General features: G+C 37.8%; 1 protein-coding gene across 3 annotated transcripts in view; it reads left to right on the forward strand.

The window, feature by feature from the left end:
- Positions 1–23,866, forward strand: part of LOC136874653 (toll-like receptor 6) — an 82,984-nt gene that overhangs the window by 54,389 nt on the left and 4,729 nt on the right. Inside the window, exon 4 of one of the 3 annotated variants that reach the window (XR_011018298.1) lies at positions 10,301–10,416. The exons of the other annotated variants lie outside the window; for them this stretch is intronic. The gene's annotated coding sequence lies outside the window, so the exon portion shown is untranslated. The remainder of the gene's footprint in view (positions 1–10,300; positions 10,417–23,866) is intronic. 3 annotated transcript variants of the gene reach the window in all.

The raw sequence follows: 23,866 nt of genomic DNA on the forward strand, positions 1-23,866 counted from the left end.
GAAGGCAGGGTCCAGGCCACGGACGACACAGCTCGCTGACGAAGGCCGGTTGTGAGCTGGGACCGAGGAGTCTGCAGTGTTGGGGGAGAGTGGCGGAGCTGCGACGGTGGCATCTGTGAAGTGGGCAGGAGGCGGCTGTGAATGAGCAGGAAGGGAGACAACTGGTGCTGACATGATAGAAGAGGGGTGACTGGAGGTAACAGTGCAGGTGGAAGTAGACGGAGCAGAATGTACAGAAGTGGTGATGGTGGTGGTGGTAGTAGTAGCAAACGTGGGGGTTGAGGGAGTAACGATGGGAGGGATGGTAGGAGATATGGGGAAGTCAGGAAAGGAAATCATTTGCTGTAGTAGATGCTCCGGAGTAGGGACTGCAGCGTAGTCAGCATCAAAAAGTCGTATACCATTTTCAATGATGCCAAACGGTGGGCCTGGAAAGCGGAAGAAGGCGACGACGTCTGGAGAAGGTTGTCCTGAGAGGCCATCCTGGAGACGAAGAACCGTTTCGACAAAGGTGCGGTTGCGGCGAATTTCATCTCGGATGGAGGTCGGAGAATAAGACGTGTCCACGCCCTTGATTAGGCACGAGTACATAGTGGAGGGGGGAGGCGACAGCCAACTAGGCGTCTGCCCGTTTGATTTTCCTTGGGCCGACTGCGTAACAGCAGAGATGAGCGCCACCCAGCCGAAAAAAAAGCGTGGACATGCGACGTTCGAAGAGTGTATGCAAAATCGTGAAAAATCGTATATATATTCCAATATGGCAATCCATATCACATACGAGTGTTAAGCTATTAGGCCCAGGTAAGAATTGCTGGTATATCCAAAACACTAAGCGTATGTTGAACATTAAAGCTTGAAATTTTCTTCACCAAACGGAAACGAAAAATAATTCATGCAGTAGAGGGTTAAGAAAGGCCAGACGAGGCGCGGTTTGTCCTGATTTATTGCTTTATTAGTGGAACCTTTCTCTGTCAGGGCTAAGTTTTGACGGAACAAATTTGTCGGTTTGTTCACTGCTTCAGTGAATATTGTCCTATTGGCTACCTATCGGAAAACACACCCTCTCCAAGAAGTACAGGAGTGGTGTAAGCTCGAGCTACTTAGAGCAATGACAAGGGAGGAGAGCTTCAAGTAATTTATATTTTAGCCCGGGTTTCAGATGGACTTGCCAGAGTGAAACATGAACAATAGGCTGCAGGTCTGGATTACCACTGCTGCGTTGTTTTATTGCTCGAGGTCCGGCAGCCATTTGAATTATTGCTGATGATTTATTGTTTTTATGAAAATATGTACAGTAAAAATAATTTCAGTAATAAATTATATGTGTTCTACATTTTCCTCATTATTTTATAATGAAAGAATCCTCCTCGGGCAATTTTAGTGGGGGGGGGACCTTTGAGATAAATTCGTCGGTGGGGGAAAATCACTCCCCCCCCCCCCGACGCGATTTCGCACCCTGTGAACGATTTCTACTTCTGTCCAACATTGTAAGCAGCGTTCTAGTAAGTCGACCAGATTCTCCACCAATGATGTCTGCAGTAGAATTAGAAAATGCCAGAGAAGTAAAATTCCTGTTGTCTTACTTGGAACGTTTAACAAGGGAAATTTCAGGAGAGACCTATGTGACAGCCACTGTTGAATTGCTTGTTCCAGTCAATCTCCTCTTCATCACCGAAACAGCTCATTGGAAACACCTTGAAAACTAGCATTCTCAAAGAATTTGATACTATGTTTAAAGATCGAGAGCAGGCGCATTTACTAGCCCTATATGTGTTTGGACCCTAGATTTAAAAATATCCACCTCATGGACCCAATGGCAGCCTCAAGAGCCCTAAATCACATTAAGGAACGTTTCCCTATTTTGTCAGAAGACCATCATCTTCAGAATCCGAGGCTGAGATGGAATCAGATGTAGATGTGATAGATATATGGTTTCACCACAAATCTTTAGCACTTGGCAACACTGGAATCCTCACTGGAGTTACAGTCGGAGATAAGTTTGTACTTGTCAACGCCTGTGGCAGTAAATCACAGGGCGAATCCGCTCGAGTTGTGGGAAGACCTGAAACCAGTTTATCCTAAGCTTTACACGTTAGCTAGGCAATACTTGAGCATTGTGGCGACCTCTGTCCAAGCAGAGAGACTGTTTTCAAAGGCCGGTAACACCATCACGGAAAAGAGAAACCGATTAAGTGGCTAACTATTATCCAACCTGCTTTTTCTAAATGGCTTACCTAAGAGGTATTGGAAATAAACCTAAGATCATCATCATGGGTTTTTTTTCACGAACAAATGGAATTGCAGTGTTGAGAAAGAAGTTGGAAGAAAGTGTTGTATTATTTTATAGAGCTCTGATTATTAATAGGTGTATTTCGTACACAAATTAATACGTTTGTAGATTTTGCATATGGTTTTACGGTGTAAGTTATTAGCTCGTTTCCAGACACCTTGCATATACTGTTTTTCTATTTATCACAACATCTATCGGTTGTAAATGTTTTTATAATGTGTCATTGTAGTGACCAATCATGTTACTTGGTCATTGTTTTAAGCTTGTTTTCTGATCTGAGTCAAGATTATTTATTAAACCTAATAATGAATCCTTTAAGCATCGTGTTGAATGTAAAACTAGACGTACAATAACGGGATAATAGCACCAATATCAAATACAGTAGAGACAATACGCGGCACTTACGGATTTAGCCTTGTTACAATGGGAGACCAAGGTCTGTCTAGGGAGGTCTGGTCACGCTACCACAATCCTTTGCGGTGGCGGCCATATTGGGTCTCATATATCGTTGTTATGTGGGCTTGCCCGATGTAATGATGTGAGTTATTACTTGTATTTTGAAGGAAAACGGGATACTGCGCCGCACCAAATTGTCAAAATAAGACGACTGACGGAATTTGAGTGTTTCGCTTCCCGAGAGATAAGCAAAGGAGAGCTCAGTGGGTACAAAACTGTAGGCGTGACAAATGGCAACCTACAGATAATTGCTTCTTGTACGAGGTTAGTGAAGTTATACATTCGTATTATTCCTGAATAATAGTATGTTTATATGAACGATGTTTATATTTATAGGTCTTATTATGTATTTTCTTCTAGCATCATTTTGAAGAATCGCAATTTGAACTAAAGAGGGCAGATGGACGGAAACTACTCACGTGGAATTCCATCCCAACAATTTTCAACGCCCCTTTTCCACCTAAGTCTTTGACATATAATAGGAAATCTCCCAAAGAAAGAGAATTGTCTTTCAAAACAAGCAAGAAAATTAACAGGAAATGTGTAATAGTAGTACCTTTGTTTATGAAAATTTCCTTTTCATGGCTAAATGGTTAGTGTGCTGGCCTTTGGTCACAGGGGTCCCAGGTTCGATTCCCGGCAGGTTCAGGAATTTTAACCATAATTGGACCATTTCGCTGGCACGGGGGCTGGGTGTATGTGTCGTCTTCATCTTCATTTCATCCTCATCACGACGCGCAGGTCGCCTACAGGAGTCAGATCAAAAGACCTGTACCTGGCGAGCCGAACTTGTCCTCAGACGCTCCTGGCACTAAAAGCCAAACGCCATTTCATTCCATTCCTTTTCATATAAACTACAGACAGTATCATTCTAACCCTACATGCAACGTAGAAATATTTCACAGATATTTGAAATGCTTGTTCCTGTTCATTTACCAATTATAATCACAACAAACAATAGACCTCTCACTTCAAACCAACAATTTATGTCCAGATGGCCATCATTACAACAATTTCATTGATAATAGCAGTCTTATACTGTACTGTAGTTATTATTTACAGCTAAATTTCAGTCATCTTATGTGCTCTACAGAGTACATTATATGGCTGGACAAATACTTAGAGATCACAAAACTCGCTTCACTCGCACTAACCAACTACTGTAATTTAATGTACCGTAGCCTAACATAATATCCTAATGTAATCCCTAAAATAGCCTAACCTAGGTTAACTCAACTTAATAATGAATGAATTCCTATTTCTTATGGAATCGTGTCTACCAATGGCTTTAATTTTCTTAACCATTATTATTATTATTATTATTATTATTATTATTATTATTTGCATGAATATTAGGAGTCAGCTAAGAGCCCCGTGGTCACCAACCCACGCTCCGTAGTTAGGAGCACCTGATGCCCCTTTCAGTCGCCTCTTATGAAGGCAGGGAATACCGTGGGTGTTGTTCTATTGCCCCCACCCATGGGGGGAAATCTATTTTGGGTTGTGACTACGAGGCCCTTAGCTGAATCTTGACATTGCTGTCAGTATTCTAGCCTATCCGACCTCCCCTGGTCAACACTTGTTCATTTCCAACCGCGACGGCATTAGCGCATTCGAGGCCTAGGAAGTTTTTCATTTCCACGCACTTTGTGGCTTTCATCTTTCTTTTGTCGATACCTTCATTTTTCGAATTGTTGGTCCTCTTCCATTTGTTTTCTTCTGATTAGTGTTTATAGAGGATGGTTGTCCAGTTGTACTTCCTCTTAAAACAATAATCACCACCACCACTTTGTACTGTATAGCTGCATGGGTTATCAATAAACTAGTTAAGAGTAGCTAAGAACATCACTCTTGTTGCATATGTGCAGAATATTTTTGCCTTAGAACCCAAAGAAATACCACATGAATGGATAACAACAGTTACCATACATAATTTAATGCACTCAACTCGAGAGGCATTCAGTGTTTGTCAACCTTTTAGAAACGCAGTATCGGAAAATACTTTTTTTTATAAAGAAAACGCTGAAGGTAATTTATTACAACCGTCGTTTAGTTCTTTAAGTACAGTACTTCAAGTTCAGTATTTCATGTACCGGTAATCATAATATGACACAGGTATTGTACAAATTTCTATGTTTCTGTCAATAAGATTACGTATTTGACAGATGATATTAATAAGAAACACAGTAAGACCAAGTTGTAAGGAAGTAAAAGAGAAGAACATGAACTTTTCTGTTGATTCTTGTTGCTCAAGAAAATAAAAAAAAAGAATTTCAGGTTCTGTTAATTATCTTCCTATTCAAATAGCTGTGGATGTATTCATATCATTTAAGTGTTATACAGTTATATATACATGACCAGTAGATGCCGAATTAAATTCATTATGAAAAATAGTTGGTATTTTGTTTTTATTTCAATGTACGGTAGCGAAATCCTCTAAATTCGAATACACATGCCTTTGGTTACGCTCGCTTAAAGACCCAATATGGCGGCTCCATAAGTAGCATTCGTGACTTGACCTCCCTAGACAGACCTTGTGGGAGACAATTCGACGGTGGCGCTCCTATTGACTTGACCTAAAAAGACGCGCTAAATTCAAATATCAATGGAAATGCATATACGAAAATGGATAAATAAATTACGTCTAGAAAGAAAGTGTTATTGAGATATTAACTTCGAAGTTGCTAAAGCAATTCCGGATAAATGAATGAAGAATTATTTAAAAGGTTATTATTTAAAGACTGAAATTAGACATATAAACAAGATGTGAAATGGACTACTGTTAAATGGCTTGATCTTTCATTTATGCATTACTTTTTCTTGCTATAGCATTCCTACCTGAACTTTTATGGTTAGATTTGTCTTTTTTTTCATTTAAGAACATTTTATCATCACATTAAGACACTTGTCAATAAAAACATCGGCACATTCCTTACACACATGATGCAATGAATTAACATTTAAAAGCAGGACAATAATTTTCCTCGTAATTCTTATATAAGCGTAACGTCCCTTCTTTCTTGTACACCTTATCCAAATCACTTCTGTGACATTTCAAAACCCACAGATCACACCTATCTCCTACCCACCCATTAGAATCTAGAAATTTCACTCCCAGTTTCCCTCATACCCTCTCCATAGTCTCATTTAAATCCCCCATCACCCTCCAGTCAGTATCCCTTCTACACAGTATTCCACTAATAACAATCTCCGCTTTCTTAAACTTCACCCGTGCTGCATTTACCAGATCCCACACATCTCCAACTATGTTGGTACTTATATCAGCTTGCCTTACGTTGTTGGTACCAACGTGAAACACTACCACCTTCTCCTTCCCCTCCTCCCTCTCTTCTACTTTCCTCAACATCTGCCTCAACCTAATTCCTGGATAACACTCTACCCTGGTACCCTTTCCTCCACACACTTTCCCCACGTGTCTAACGATGGAATCCCCCATGACCAGAGCCTCAACCCTACCCACCTCGTTTGATCCCCTCCCCTCCTGGTCAGCCCTATCTTTCCTGATAACTGCAGAAGCTACTTCCTCCTCCCTTTTCTCCTTCCCATGACCCTGTTCCACCTGTCTTTTCCTATCCTCTACTCTACATTTTCCTTTCCTACCTTTTCCCTTCCTCCTACTTCCACACATCTCAGCAACAGTTCCCTGTCCCTCATCTTCCCTCTGTTGTTCTACCTGGAGTGACTCGTACCGATTTCGCACAGACACCTGTCCTGAATTCTGATCCTGAATAGAGCTCTTAGCCTGCAATCTCCTTCCCCTTAGAACGTTAGACCACCTGTCTTCTACAACTCCTCCCTCTCCTTCCCCTCCCTCTTGTACACCTACTGTAACCTGTACGTTGTTTGAGGGAGTCTTATGTTCCTTCCTGTCTTCTGTGAGAATCCTAATTATCTCCCTCAAACTTTCCAACTCCTCCCTCATACCCCTCAATGCCTCGCTACACCCACAGTAACTACACTCGCGCTCCTTAGCCATTCTTTACGGGGGGAAAAATGAAATTAAAAATAAAATAACTTATTTGCAAAAAATAAATGAACGGAGGGATATATTGTCTGGGATAGTACACAACAATAAGGTAATTAATATACGACTACACTACAATACTACTTAGTCGTGCTCTATTTTTTTATCCTACAACCCCTGACAGGATAAAAACTGCTGTTAATGACTGAATATCGAAAGTAATAGCCTACACAAGAACTACACAATTCCAAACTGCAATTAAGCCTATTCTAATTACAACAACAGTATTTTAGTAAGAGTTTCTACGGATACCTCTACTACACCAGTACTACACAAATTTTTTACAATAATAAAATAATCACACTAAATTCTAATAGGATATTACTCGTATACTACTGTACAGTACACTACAGTAATTTTAAACTACTTTCAGACGTAACTTATCCTAATTACGATACCGGTACCGTACCGTATGTCACTAAACTAAGCACAACAGAAATGAAATTTGCAAGAACTACTGTACTCAAAGATTACCAACGAAGCTAAATGCTTAGACAAATTATTATTAGTATTACGGTCTAATAGATACACACGAAAAATAACACACGAATATAGCAGGCAAGATACGGCACTATCTAAATGTACTGTATCTATACTACAATGTATCTGCACTACACTGCGTTTGGTTAAATGCTTAAATATCGAAAGGATTGCCGAACACGAAGGGAAACACGAATATAACTGGCAAGATACTATCTAATATATTATACCTTATCTTCACTACAATGCTACAATTCTACTGAAATGTGGTTAACTTATGTGATTATTGCAGCTGGTGGATTACTATTATTTTCCCTACTCCACGGGACGGAGAATAAAAGTGTCCTTAAATAGGCCTACTGAAAAATACGAGGTTGTCTACAGTAATTTCTCAAATATTTCTATCTAAACTACTACTACTACTCCAGGGACTTGAACTGCAATTACTGGGATATATGAACTTTATTATTATTAGCTAACCTCTCATAAATACTGGAAGATCGAGGGAGCGAAATATAAATTACGGATACTTTAACTACCTACTTAGAAGTACAAATGAATGGAATACAAGGTCAGCTGATTTTTATTTAAGTTATATTTACTTGACTACTCTACACCCTTTGTTCACGACTGTAGCCAACAATGCAATATTTGAATATGAGGAGCGACAATAATCAATAACAATACAACGACTGTTAATTATTACCGTGTAATCTCTTTAACTTCTTTTTAAATGGAAGTTTTCAGGCGTATCGTGTTTTTTTTATGTAGTAAATTACTACCTTTGCGATAGTTTGAACGGATATCTATACGAAATACCGGAGAAGTTGCTGCAGAAGTTACGGTACTATTCCTTATGATAATCTGCCTTTGTGAGTATAACCAACGAACCTACAGATATTTACAAATATTTTTAAAGTTAATATTATTACCTAAAGTATTTCCTAAACCTAAAATCGAAACAAGGTACACCTAGCTAGCCTACTTAACCTAGAAAACGTAATTTACTGAAGACCAACTGAATTACTTGTTACAAAATTTAAATAAATATCACTACTCCCAATTTCTACCAACAAGCACTAAACACCACTATATAAACAGCGCTAAATGAATCAGATATACACAAAATTTAGCTATTTCAATAGGTTTTCACTACTTTATCACTACAATAATGCAAGAGCTCTCTCAACAGTCAACCGTAATTGGTAATAAAGATTCAAGTCAGAGGAACAAAATTATAGGTCGTCCTCTGCCTTTCTTTTTCCCTTTTTTCCCTTTTTTCCCTTCCAGCAGACTGGTAAGAAAGATTCATGTCAGAGGAACAAAATTATATAAAAAAGATCTGCAATGAATTTATTGATATGAGTGATAAGGGTGTGTCATTATTTAGTGATGTTTCAGTTGAGTATTTACCTTGTGAATCTACAAGTGAAAATAAATGAGAAGTAGGAAGTAACACCAGTAGTTACAAACCCGACAGTATAAACAGGATGTACTGATGCTAAGGACTGTTCAAGGTAGTGAAGAAAAGGAAGTTCAAACTATAGCAGGACCAAGAAGAAACCGGTAATAGTAATCGACTATGACCAATCAAAATCATTCATAGAAGTCTCTGATCAGATGAAATCATACTCCCATTCCCTAAGACGTGGCATGAAATATACTAATGCCCACGACAGTTGGAATCCAACGCTTAGGCCTAGCGCCACCGGCGAGAAAAGGTCGACTAAAGCTGCTCGAAAAGGGTCTATTGTTATGGCAACGATAACAGCGATGCCACATTTAAAGAAGCTATCGCCCCGTGGGTTGGCTTGCCCTCAGTCTCTTTTGTAACATTATTCGGAGTGGTACTATATGAGCTGTTGCTGCTTTATGTATTTACATGTTTGTTTTATGAATATTATTTTAGTTGTTGGTTCATTTTTTGTTTTAGTTGTTAATTTTATTGTAAGTTAATCAGTGACCAGTTGTACAGTTTTTTTCTCTATTTAATATGTGCACTTGTTAAGGTTATTGTCAGAAACTTATTATTCTGTTAGTGATCACAAAATCTATTTATCAGCACTGAGCTATTAGCCAGAAAAAACTGTAAACTCTGAGAAGAGTAACTGGCGACAGTACTATGCTCGACTTACGCGCACCTTCTTCTAATTAACTATATGTACAAATAACAATAAAAAATAAAAATTATCAACATGAACTCAAAATTAGCTGTTCTTAACTTTTAAAAAATGTAAATATTATGCACCACAACTTAAAAGCTCATAGTCAACTTCGCAAGCTAACTGCTTCTATATTGACCTCTACAAAAACTTACCCAACATTTCCATTAACAAAAAACTGTTTTAATTCAAAACACCACCATTTAAAAGTAAGCATTAAAAGTAGAACACTATACTATACACATATGACCGACCATCCACAGCCTACAGACTCAAAAGTAGACTGATTACAAATGAGATCCAAACACAGCGCAAGACTCCCAGTTCCCCTATGGGAATCAACATCTATTATCAGACTACTAGTTGTTAAACCACAAAAAAGTCCTTTGGTACACTAGCCTATAATACAAAGAAAATAATACTGATAAGCAAAAAGTAAACTGAAGCACTGAAAATATTTTAAAGGTATGCTCTACAATAATATAAATAATGACATAATGAAGTACGGTAGGCTAACTGTACTGTACTGCGTATAAGGCACATTGTAACTTGTTTTACATGTCTCCACATTAGGAAATATTTTATTACATTTTATCATCTGATTAGATGATGAAACACAATTTGTTCAAATATATTTTTAAGAACTCGTGAAAAATTAATATTGATAATGGTTCCAAATTTCTTTCAAAGGAAAATTAAATATTTGGAGACAATTTTTGGTTACTGGCATTATGTCATATTGTGATTCTTCAATGTTGAATACATTATATAGTGATAATTATAACAAATAATACTGCCTTGACAACTGTCTTAAGAATACATGAATTACCTCATTGGTCTAATTTAGTGGTTCCCAAACTTTTGCAGTTGTTCAACCCCCTCCATGAATAACCTTCAAGTAGCAATCAAGAGAGGATTTAGCAGAGCTGGTTACCACAAACTTACAACAAATACAACGTTGGGATATTTTCTCCACTCAAAGGGTCAGTATCATGAATATTTTGGACATGTGACGCGAGATTTCTCTTTGCCGAAAATGTTTTATCACAATACTCACTCACTTTCGCATTCATAATCAATGTTTTCAGCAGCCATTGTTCATTCCATACAAAATTCCTCTCAATTAATATTCCGCCCTAGCTTCGAACATGCAACACAAAGAAATTATTACGAATCAGCTACACAAGGCATCGTCAATCGAGAGTGAAATGCCTTTGGAGCCAGTTTGCTCCCTGCTCTCGAGGAACGAGAGCAGCTTAGTGAGCAAGTAAGGGAATAAGTAGGGGAAGTGTGTGACGTAGTACGTACTGCAGGCCAATGGCGCAAAAGGTATAGCACATTTTTCTGAACAGGTTAGACTGCGAAACGATACACATGAACTCATGAGAGGTGACACTAGTGTGTTTCCGTCTTTATCCTCACACCACACGACGTTCAAATCTAGTTGGTTAATGTTGTATTTACTATGGAAGAGATTTCAGCACAGCGTAGGCCATCGATGCCAACAAGTTTCAAACCTTCTTGGGAAAAGGAGTATTTGATAATTCAAGAAAATGTGGAATATGTAATCAAATATGGAATCATTAAAAAACATTAGAAGAATATAAAGAGGTTTTAATGTCACTATGAGAATAGGTTTCATGACATTCAGGCATTAGAACAGCATCTGCAGGTGTTCACTACGCCCTTCTCAGTGGATGTGCAAACTGTTAGACCAGAACTGCAGCTAGAACTGATTGACTTACAGTGCGATACTCTAATGAAACATGCACATACAAACACAAATAGTTTGACTGAATTTTATGTTAGTTTTCCACGGGAGAGATTTCATAGAGTGCTCACATTTAATGCTCATATTGTAAGTATATTTGGATCAACTTATTTATGTGAACATAAGTTTTCATTAATGAAGATCTGTAAATCTAGACACAGAATTAGGCTCACCGATGAAAACTTGAAATGTGTTTTGCGACTTATCAGTACGCAAGCGATAGTACCAAACATTGATACAATACTATCTAAACGAGCCAAAAGGTCCCATGAAGGAGGAATACACCAGTTTGTGTGTTTCATTTGTTGTCATAGTCATAAATGCCATACAAATACTGAAATGTATGTTAATGAGAATACAAAGAATATGTACAAATCACATAAACTGTATTTTCTTTCGATAAATGTACGTGTCCAAAAGTTTCAATTTATCGTGAAAATGTATTTTTTCAGGAAATATTGCACACTGCTCTATATTTCCTTTGTCAGTGAATAATTTTCTTGTCCTGTTATACTCCATAATCTGTGTCCTGTTCTTCTCATATGACCCATGCTGCAAATTATTATTATTATAAAAGCTGTTGTTCATATGGTAACATTTCCGAACGGCAAGTACAGTGTGACCACGGTATGCAACCCGCCTGTCCACTGCTCTCTTGTCACATGACCAACACCTGTCCCAAGCGGAGCAAGTAACACCAGCTCCCTAGAGCAACTATGTGATGATGTCTGAGCTACACCAAGCCACGCTAAACTAACAACACAGCACGCAGTCAGTCAAAGCGTAAAATAATAATCAATTTAAAGTGAATCCACTCAAGACCTCCTTTCCGCCTTCAACCCCAACACCCCTTCCTCCCCACCACCAATAACCAAACCTTGCCGAACAGTACCTCCTCTCCTCAAGAATGTGAAGCCAACCAAGTGCTGGTCTGCATTGATTCAATTGTATGTATAAGAACATTGAGATGGAACAGATATTGTTTTACAAAATAATTGAAATCTAATTCATTCTTTACTGGAAGAAAAAAAAGGATTGCATCAAGTAAGACATCAGAGAAGAAAGAAGACGGAATCTGTAGTTGTTACGGAATGAAAGAGTAATTTAAATAGAAGATTGAAGTAAAAATTGTGAGCTATATAGCAGAGAACATCAATCGAGATACAAAATTAAATACCAGCGAAAAGTGATATTGAGACCGGTGCAGAGAACAGGTGAGAAGTCAGGACTCCGTACTTCAGGCAGTATAGTACACTGAAGTGTGATTAAATTGGCAATTGGAATCCATAATTAGCCTGAGAAGAATAACAAGAAACCTATCTACATAATAATAGAGATGCAATTTTACTTAGAAACAATAATATATTAAGAGGCTAAATGAATATGACATCATGGAATCCGCTTAAGCTGAGGGAGAAGATTACCTAGGATGCCATAACGAAACAGAGCAGCAGCAATGCATTGGGACCAGAGATGACATCTGGAGAGGCAGTAACTGGCCACATGGAGCACGTGTAACATCCAAGGAGAAGACGGCAGTTCCCAGAGAAGTGACGAGATATGAGACAAGTTTCTTGTTTGAAGGTATTTATATCATTAAATAGCAATAATGTCCTTCAATGAAATATTTAGTTCAGATTTATTCTATGTGCCAAATTCTAACCATCAGCGACAGATCTTAGTCATAGAAACCATGAATATTATTTTAATTGAAATGTATACCTACATATGAAGTGATATGGTTACGTTGCTGTTTTTAGTGAGTATCGATAAATCATACCAATCTGCTTGTAAAAGCTATTTAGTTATGATTCTGGAAACATTGGGAAGAATGTATGTCTTATAAGACACAGATGAGCTGTAAGAGGCAATTATATTGACTAACATGACCACACCTATACGAATTAAAGGAAGAGATGGATCTTACTTGAATTATATTGCAGAAGTAATATCGTCGAGGAAGAATATTATCATTATAAATGAGATGTTATAAGGAGGAATAATAAAATGGGAAGAATGATGGCTAAGAAGATATAGATTTGAATTGTAGTAGTAGGGATGTTGAGATTTAAATGTTTATGTTTTATTTATTTTATTAAGTGCACAAACATTTTGCATTACAAACTTGAATATTCACAGATACTTTTTGATCGTAATTTACAACTTAGAATGTGGTAGCATTCACAGTGTTCATTACAAAGTTCACACACACAATCACTGCTGGGGATGTGATACTTCTTATTTATGCACAATTTGGTATGAAACCCGTGCACCGCCATCCTAGTCACCACATGTCATAATTTCTGGTTTGATTGTCTCCATTTGGTAGTAAGCACTGCTTCTGTTGTATAGAAGTCTTCCCATATTTGATCTTCCTTGTCTGTTCTGCAGAGCAGTCTTCACTGCAGGTGTCTTTGGAAACAAGTGGCTTAAAGTTAGATCTTCCAACAAAAATGTTTATTTTGCCATAACATAAACTAGTCGAGACAGCATGTATTTTGATAAGCCCATAGTTCTTTTCAAGAATCTGGCTTTTAGAGCCTCTATATCTTCCAGTTATTTTGCAGTTCAGTGTTCCCAGATGATCTCTATTCCGTATGTTAAGAAGTTTTCCCGCTTAAGAAGTGTGATATTCTTGATCCCTTGATCAGTTGCATTAAGATATATGTATATTTTTCCCATTTAAAGTGTTCTGCTGTAAATATATTTCCCAGTTAAACAGTTCAGATTTTAGAGCCCCTTGAGATAGAAAACGTCTCCTCAAAGCAGCCCATGGTTAGAACCCTCCATCTCCGCGCAAGTTGCATCCTGTGTTAGACCGTTCGCGCACTCATGGTGTGTCTCTGGTGTCACGGAACCTGTGCGGGCTTGCCAAGGCCACATACGTCGTCACGCTATGACAACACGGACACAAGATGCTCACTCTCAACTTGTGGAATTGAATCGAACCCATCAGTCGAAATTTCCACTCCACCGTTCCATCTAGCGGAATAGAATCGAATGGGATTCTACGTGGGAAACATAAAGCACGCAATGGATGGTTTGATAAAACTTTAATGCAGTAATTTGCGGGCCGTGACAGGGTGAAGTCATTAATCGAGGTGGCCTAAACATTAATTAAAAACCGTGAAGTGTATTTCTCCACAACGTTACTGTTAATCTACCACAAAATTGAATATTCTAACCTGTTTGATTTTTCATTCCCTTGCTTATTTCCTTCCAGGCATTCTCTCTTACGTTGTTGTTGCAATAATACTTATGGGTCTTGCCGTAGAGGAAATTACATTTTTGAACTAAACTGATAAGATTTTCCGTGTCCATTTTTAGTGAGGTGAACAAAAACAACTTTCCCAACTCTATGCAGGAAACAGCCAACTTGCCAGCAGCCAGCTGATACACATGCCGCCAAACAGCTGGCCGAAAGATCCCGATCATTTACGAAGTTGAACGAATGTTGATAGCCAACTGGGTGTTGGTGGGAGGCACACAGAAGCATTGCAATACCACGTGTTGGCATAAAATTGAAAGTTATTTTTAATTTTACCTTTATACAGGCTCAACATTGTATTATCGTGTCACTCGTAATTATTACATCGCATTATGAGAACATAGCAGAAGGATGAGGAGACATGAAATAAAATTCTCGCGGGGAAAGAAACTGTTTACGTTTAGATGTGCTAGAGTTGCTACTGTGCCTTTATCACTCCCACGTAATACCCCAGATACTTTTCCATGCACTCATTTCTGCAACTTCGAACCTGTGTTTCTTTTCTTCATTACCTATAGCATGAAGAGGATTGAAGCGGGAAAATAAACTCAATACTAGCTTGGCCATGCGGTACTTGTGAAACAGCCAGAAACTACGCCTGTTGCCGTGACAACCAGTAGGAATGCAGGGGCGATTTAGGCCTAGTTAAAGATGAGACACATGAAATTCTAGGTGTAAGGCTCATTTCTAAAGATAATAGGCAACTTGATATAATTGGAGTGTACAGATCGGGAAAGGGTAGCACTGATGCGGATTCGGAATTATTTGATAGGATAGTCAGCTATGTGGGAAACGACATGGAAAGAAATGTGATTGTAGCAGGAGATCTGAATTTGCCAGATGTCAATTGGGAAGGAAATGCAAACGACAGGAAGCATGACCAACAAATGGCAAATAAGTTAATATGGGAAGGACAGCTGATTCAGAAAGTGATGGAACCAACCAGAGGGAAAAATATTTTGGATGTGGTGCTGATAAAACCAGATGAGCTCTATAGGGAAACTGAAGTAATAGATGGTATTAGTGATCATGAAGCTGTTTTTGTGGTAGTTAAAAATAAATGTGATAGAAAGGAAGGTCTTAAAAGTAGGACTGTTAGGCAGTACCATATGGCTGATAAAGCAGGTATGAGGCAGTTTCTAAAAAGTAACTATGATTGGTGGAAAACGGTAAATAAAAATGTAAACAGACTCTGGGATGGGTTTAAAGAAATTGTTGAGGAATGCGAAAACAGGTTTGTACCTTTAAGGGTGGTAAGGAATGGTAAAGACCCACCTTATTATAATAGAGAAATAAAGAGACTAAGAAGGAGGTGCAGACTGGAAAGAAATAGAGTTAGAAATGGCTGTGGAAGTAAGGAGAAATTGAAGGAACTTACTAGAAAATTGAATCTAGCAAAGAAGGCAGCTAAGGATAACATGATGGCAAGCATAATTGGCAGTCATACAAATTTTAGTGAAAAATGGAAGGGTATGTATAGGTATTTTAAGGCAGAAACAGGTTCCAAGAAGGACATTCCAGGAATAATTAATGAACAAGGGGAGTGTGTATGTCAGGATCTTCAAAAGGCAGAAGTATTCAGTCAGCAGTATGTAAAGATTGTTGGTTACAAGGATAATGTTGAGATAGAGGAAGAGACTAAGGCCAAAGAAGTAATAAAATTTACATATGATAACAATGACATTTACAATAAGATACAAAAGTTGAAAACTAGAAAAGCGGCTGGAATTGATCAGATTTCTGGGGATATACTAAAGACAATGGGTTGGGATATAGTACCATATCTGAAGTACTTATTTGATTATTGTTTGGCCGAAGGAGCTATACCAGATGAATGGAGAGTTGCTATAGTAGCCCCTGTGTATAAAGGAAAGGGTGATAGACATAAAGCTGAAAATTACAGGCCAGTAAGTTTGACATGCATTGTATGTAAGCTTTGGGAAGGCATTCTTTCTGATTATATTAGACATGTTTGTGAAATTAATAACTGGTTCGATAGAAGGCAATTCGGTTTTAGGAAAGGTTATTCCACTGAAGCTCAACTTGTAGGATTCCAGCAAGATATAGCAGATATCTTGGATTCTGGAGGTCAAATGGACTGTATCGCGATTGACATGTCTAAAGCATTTGATAGGGTGGATCATGGGAGACTACTGGCAAAAATGAGTGCAATTGGACTAGACAAAAGAGTGACTGAATGGGTTGCTATATTTCTAGAAAATAGATCTCAGAGAGTTAGAGTAGGTGAAGCTTTGTCTGACCCTGTAATAGTTGAGAGGGGAGTTCCTCAGGGCAGTGTTATCGGACCTTTATGTTTTCTTATATATATAAATGATATGAGTAAAGGAGTGGAATCGGATGTAAGGCTTTTTGCGGATGATGTTATTCTCTATAGAGTGATAAATAAGTTACAAGATTGTGAGCAACTGCAACGTGACCTCGAAAATATTGTGAGATGGACAGCAGACAATGGTATGTTGATAAACGGGGCTAAAAGTCAGGTTGTGAGTATTACAAATAGGAAAAGTCCTCTCAGTTTTAATTACTGCGTTGATGGGGTGAAAGTTCCTTTCGGGGATCATTGTAAGTATCTAGGTGTTAATATAAGGAAAGATCTTCACTGGGGTAATCACATAAATGGGATTGTAAATAAAGGGTACCGATCTCTGCACATGGTTATGAGGGTGTTTAGGGGTTGTAGTAAGGATGTAAAGGAGAGTGCATATAAGTCTCTGGTAAGACCCCAACTAGAGTATGGTTCCAGTGTATGGGACCCTCACCAGGATTACCTGATTCAAGAACTGGAAAAAATCCAAAGAAAAGCAGCTCGATTTGTTCTGGGTGATTTCCGACAAAAGAGTAGCGTTACAAAAATGTTGCAATGTTTGGGTTGGGAAGAATTGAGAGAAAGAAGACGAGCTGCTCGACTAAGTGGTATGTTCCGAGCTGTCAGCGGAGAGATGGCGTGGAATGACATTAGTAGACGAATAGGTTTGAATGGCGTCTATAAAAGTAGGAAAGATCACAATATGAAGATAAAGTTGGAATTCAAGAGGACAAACTGGGGCAAATATTCATTTATAGGAAGGGGAGTTAGGGATTGGAATAACTTACCAAGGGAGATGTTCAATAAATTTCCAATTTCTTTGAAATCATTTAGGAAAAGGCTAGGAAAGCAACAGATAGGGAATCTGCCACCTGGGCGACTGCCCTAAATGCAGATCAGTATTGATTGTATATTGTATTGTAAGAATCTCCAAGAATAAGTTGCCAGATTTCCCATTTGCTGCCGTTATCCTTGAAGCAGGTGTCGGGGGTGTGAGGAATATAGAAAGCACATGCTAACAAACTGTAGTACACGTCTTGTCTTTGCATCTTTTAACCCTAAGCTACAGATTGCCAAGCATAGTGTAGTGTCGTAATTAGTATGAATAGGAGTCGGTGAAGTTGGTTGTACTTGTAATATCAACGTACAAACGTTTTAAGTGTAAATGAGCGGAACTCAGAGGAAAGAGATCAAACGAAAAGCACTAACAATAAAAGACAAAGTGGAGATTATAAGGAAAGTGGAGTCATCTACACTTTCCTGTGTTGCTTTGGCAAAGGAGCTGAGGATGGTGCCGTCTACTTTGAACGGCATTATAGCGAAGAAAGAAGAGATCTTTGCTTCTGCAGGGAATACTTCAGCAAATTGTAAGGAAGTTAAATCTGAAAAGTACGATGAAAGAGAACAAGCTCTGCTAATATGGTTTAAACAGCAGCGAAGTTTAAACATACATTTCAGTGGGACTGTTGTGCAGGAGAGAGCCGCATGCAAATTAAGGGTACCTTTTACTGCGTCGAACGGGTGGCTGGACCGCTTTAAAAATCAAGCCGGCATTGTTTACAAAACAATTTGTGGCGAAGGAGAGAGTGTAAGTGCCAAGGAAAGGGAAGCGTGGAAAGAAATGGTTCCGCCTGCTAAAATAAGCAAACCTTGCAACATTTTTATATAATATGTTCCCTTCTCTTATCAAATATATTTATAATACAGTATGTTCAATTATTTTACTTTATCTCTAAAAATATTGTCATAATAATCGAATTTTTATATTGTGGCTTTCTGTTAGCAGCTCTTACATATTGGCCTATTTCGGTATTGTTCACAAACAAGGAAATCTGTTGGCTGTGTGTTTCACATGTATTTCAAAGTACAGAATAAGTTTTTGGGCATTACCCCTTTTAAAAAGTTTCCTGTTTAAGAAGGGTTTTTTTTGCAGTCTCTTGAAAAACTTCTTAAGAGTTTCACTGTATTTTAGTATCGAACAACTTCAAGGCAGTTTCCAGGGAGCGAAGCTGTAGATTTTTAATTTCATTAATTGCTTTAACTGACACTACCAGTCTTTCACTGAGGTGTACTGAGAAAGATTTTGCAGTCATCTGTATTGTGATTCCTAAATATCTGTACATGTTCTTTTTAAGCGGTAAACCTTTGCAGAAGATTTCATGTTCGAGGCTAGTCTTCCTGCTTTCCTGAAAATTACTAGCTCCGTTTTGTCTTGATTCATCTGTAGTTCGTCCATTTCTCGAGTGGTTATATGTGAAAAGAAGATGTTACGAAGTTGTATGATACATATTGAAAGAGGATCGTATTGAATGGATATTATAGGGTTAGGTTCATGTTGAGAAGAGTGTATTAGCAAAAGACCAGCTGATTTTATGCCAAATGAAGACACATAGTGACATACCGTACTATGAATAGTTAGCCTCTGCATGCATAATGGTGAAGATATAAGGACATATGACAAGAGAAATTGACATATTTAGGATCTTTCTTTCCCAAGCAAACTGCAGATTGAGATATTGAGCTAATTCAAATGATTGGCACAGTGGAATAAGAAATGAAGTTAGACAATGATTGATGGCAGAATAATATGTGAATGTGTGGCACATCCTTTTGTGTACTATACTAGTAGATGATTAATGAAAGGTATATTTAGCTTATGTATGTTTGCTAATATTACAGATGAGTTTTAACATAGCAGAAATAGATTAATACTTCATTTCTAACAATATTTTTGAAGGTATGGCAACAATCTTTAGCCATATTAAGGAAATTTATCAAATATCTCACATCTCACAAATAAATCAAAGTCATAAGAAACCAATTATGAAATTTCCCAAATAATAAAGAGAATAAGGATGAAGGTCTTGTATAGGGACGTCAAGAATATTAAATATGAATGAAGTTAGATGAAAACCAACTAATTTACATGAATTATATTTTGAGTAGAGCACGTTATTTCACTTCATTAGACTTAATTTTTTTTGACAGAAGAGTTGAATTGTGATTTAGATGTTACAAGGTGGTGTTAAATAATCCAATATTATAAGGTTCAGTATGGAATGGATGAGTTAATATCCAAATGGAAATCCTATTTCAATTATGATTCATTGCCAGACAGAAATGTAAAATATGTTTGATTTTATATAGAAGCACATTGTTCTTTTCTCATGCTAACAGAATTTATTTTTATTCTTCTTCAGATTAGCATGGTAATAAATTAGTATAATGATAAGTTGGATTTATTATTTTTGAAAAATAGGATAAGATATGTAGAGTTAAGGTCACATATTCATTTGCGTTAAGAATTATTCATACTGAATGTCGAATGGAGACATCCACCAACATAATTGGTTTATTGAGCGATGCTTAGAAGACGTGAAGGTGAACTTTCTCGGTACCTACGGTGACTGAGTAGAATAGTGATGAAATAAATGTTTCCCTGAGATGCTACCGGGATTATCTACACTTTGACTTGGACGCAGGTGGGGTAGACTACATAACCATTGATGGTGCTATTTGAGGATCAAACCAGCCTCTGGGCTGATGACCTAACAGACATCATCATCATCATCATCATCATCATTTGAAAGACAATGTCACCTACTTCTTACCAAGGCACATTTTACTGCGAATGGCTCAGACTGTAGAGTTCCAAGATGGCGGTGGAACTGATTCCGGCCGAGTCTTTTCTTTTTCAAATTGCTTTACGTCGCACCAACACAGACAGGTCTTATGGCGATGATGGGACAGGAATGAGCTAGGAGTGGGAAGGAAGCAGCCGTGGCCTTAATTAGGTACAGCCCCAGCATTTGCCTGGTGTGAAAATGGGAAACCACGGAAAACCATCTTTAGGGCTGCCAACAGTGGGGTTCGAACCCACTATCTCCCAAATACTGGATACTGGCCGCAATTAAGCGACTGCAGCTATCGAGCTTAGTCCGGCTGAGTCTAATAGTACTTGAAGGTGCTAAGCGTTGGTAGATTTTCTAAGCATTGGAAAGTGTTGGTAGAATTACCAGCATGTAAAGAACTCCTGTGGGACAAAATTCCAGCACCTCAATTTTCCTGAAAACTGTAAAAGTAGTTAGTAGTACATAAAACCAATAACATTATTACAGTATGTATGTGTGTACATATGAACGCCCATGCCCTAGTCCTGTTTCTTGATATGGTGTGGGGGATGACGTGAGATGAAATTGTATATGGCAGGTTTGTATGGCTGGAAGCCCTTTCATTGCCAACCTTGGTTGAGGAGCTAATGAAGATGAAATGAATAATAGTGAATGAAATTGGGGAAAGAGGTAGAAGGAATCAGCCGTTGCCTATTCATGGGAACTGTCCCAACATTTGTTTGGAAGTAAAAAATGAGACACCGTAGAAAAGTATTCTTAGGACAGTCGACGGTGGGTTTCGAGCCCACACATCTCTCGAATGTAGAGCCTGGATCCATAGCCAAAACACGTTAAGGCAATACTCTGGAGATAAAAATTGATATTTGGTCATTTTGGTGACATTTTTTTAATGACTGAAATTGAAAGGATTGAGTTATTTTCTTTTCACGAAGTTATTCCACTGAATTCAAACAATTTATCACTGTAATAATGCTTTGTTTGCCAATTGTATTTTACCTTTAAATCCCATTTTTCTCCCATAATATTCTGCCAAATGTAACAAAATTTGTATGGTATATTGTACCCGTAACTATAGTAAGTCTAGCCAGTGAACAAGAGACACCCCAGAGGTGCTCAGTTCAGCAAGATCACTGACTGAATAATTACAAGTGGCAGGATTTAACATGAGGGTCAGAATAAGAATATTTGATGTTCAATCAATATTATACATAATTTATTCAAAATAAAATAAACTTTGCCGTCCTGATATCTATGATTATGGGAAATGATCGCTACGTTATGTTAAATTACTGCTGATTCTTAACGTGACATATTAATAATTCTAACAAATGGGGTGGTACACGTGACTTATTTTTGAGCTACAATTCTAACAGTTATTTTCAGAATTTTACATATTTCATTAGTTACTCATATAATTTAATAATTTGAAAATTTTGGAATCTTGAAAATTGAGGGTGGTGTATCAAATTCCTCGAACAATCTGGAAAACACATTAAATTTTGCATTTTAAAAAATTCAAAATTTACAAGTTCACTTCTTCTCATATCAAAATGTTAGTGAAACTATGTTCGTTAAATATTTATTAACATTAAATGTATCTTGAATGTGCTTTATGTTACGTACAAATTAATTTGAGACGTCAAGTATATCTGCTCAAAGTCTTTCCCACTTATCTCCTCGTGAGAACTAAAATCTAACATTACTATTACGTGGTTATCCTTAAGAAACTGAAATTATTACTCCTCAAAAAATCATTAAATCAAAATAATTCATCGACGTAGGAATGCAATCAAACATTTTAAATTAAATGCCACTAAAGTGTCACACATCACATCTGAAATGCACAAGAAATATCTTATCACTAGAAAATCTTACTAATTCTACAAACTAACTAAAGGAAAATTTCTAAAGAAGAAATACATTCGAACCTGCTTTATACGTAACTCTATTCTGCGTAATTTGTACTTGTACGTAATTTCCTTTAGGTCCCAGGAAAATGTAATTTAAAGGCTGTTATTTAAACCTTATTTATACGTAATCCGTTTATACGTAATTCACTGTTATACTTATTAAGTGTCAGTGAAATATATCTGAGTTTTGCGTAATTGTAATGAGCACGTGCTTTTTTTTTTAAAACTACTGTATTTACGAAGTTTCCACTTTGTCGGCGAAGAGCGGTCCCGTTTCGGTGTTGAAACAGATCACAAAGAGTTTTGCCGAGTGACATGATTGACACTTACTTATTGGCGGCTTAACAAAGGCCAACCGATCGAGTCCTCTTCGCTCTCTGTCTCGCTCCTCCTCTACCTTCGTCATTTTTGACAATCACAATGCCTCCAAAGATTAAGTTATATTACAAGGAAAGTGAGCGGTTTTGGTGCAGAAACAAAAGAAAATACAGTAAATTTGTTTGAATATGAGAATTTCTTTCGTGGGAACAACAACAGAGAAGTAAAATGTCAACGGTGCCGGTAGGTGGTGTTTACTGTTGAACAGTAGTTTTGTCACTCAGTTGCTTTTGATTAGCCATGGAGAACAGAAAAAGGAAACGTTATACCCTAGATGAAAAAGTAAAATTTATACGAGAAGTGGACGCTAATCCACACAAAACACAAAGTGAAATTGCTTCAGACTGAGGGATTGCTTATACAATGCTATGTACAGTCATCAGTAAAAGAAACGCTATTTTGGATGAGTTCTTAAAACTGGGTTCAAAATCAGCAAAGCACAGTCGTCAGCAAGAAGGAAGGTATGTAGATTTGGAGAAAGCACTTTTCACATGGTTCCAGCAAAAGCGGGCTGCAGCTCTACCAATTAGTGGCGACATGCTGAAGGCAAAGGCGATAGATTTAGCTAAAAAGATGAGTATCACTGCTGATTTCAAGGCTTCATCAGGATGATTGCAAGGATTTAAAGATCGTCATGGAATCACAGGGAGAACAATTTGCGGTGACTCAAAAGCTGTGGACGACATAGCGGTGCAACACTGGAAAGAAGAGGTTCTGCCAGGTATCGTAAGCGATTATCAGCCTCCAAACATCTACAATTGTGATGAGACCGGCCTATTCTACAATCTCCTTCCCAGTAAAACAGCGGAAAAAGATGACTCCATGCCATGGAGGGAAGAAAAGTAAAATTCGTGTAACAGTACTTCTTGCCACCAATGCACATGGATCTGATAAAATTCCTCCACTTGTGATAGGAAAATCGAAGAATCCGAGGTGTTTTAAGGGTGCGAAAACAAAACCTACGGAATATGAATCCAACAGAAATTCTTGGATGACTATGCTTCTAATGGAACAGTGGTTGAAAAAACTGGACATTAAAATGAAAAAGAAACAGAAGAAGATCCTTCTTCTTATGGATCGATGTGCAGCACATCCACCTCAAATCATTCTGGAGAATGTCCGAGTGGAATTTTTCCCTCCTAACTGTA

This window comes from Anabrus simplex, chromosome 5, assembly GCF_040414725.1.
Source record: "Anabrus simplex isolate iqAnaSimp1 chromosome 5, ASM4041472v1, whole genome shotgun sequence".
Classification (NCBI taxonomy): domain Eukaryota; kingdom Metazoa; phylum Arthropoda; class Insecta; order Orthoptera; family Tettigoniidae; genus Anabrus; species Anabrus simplex.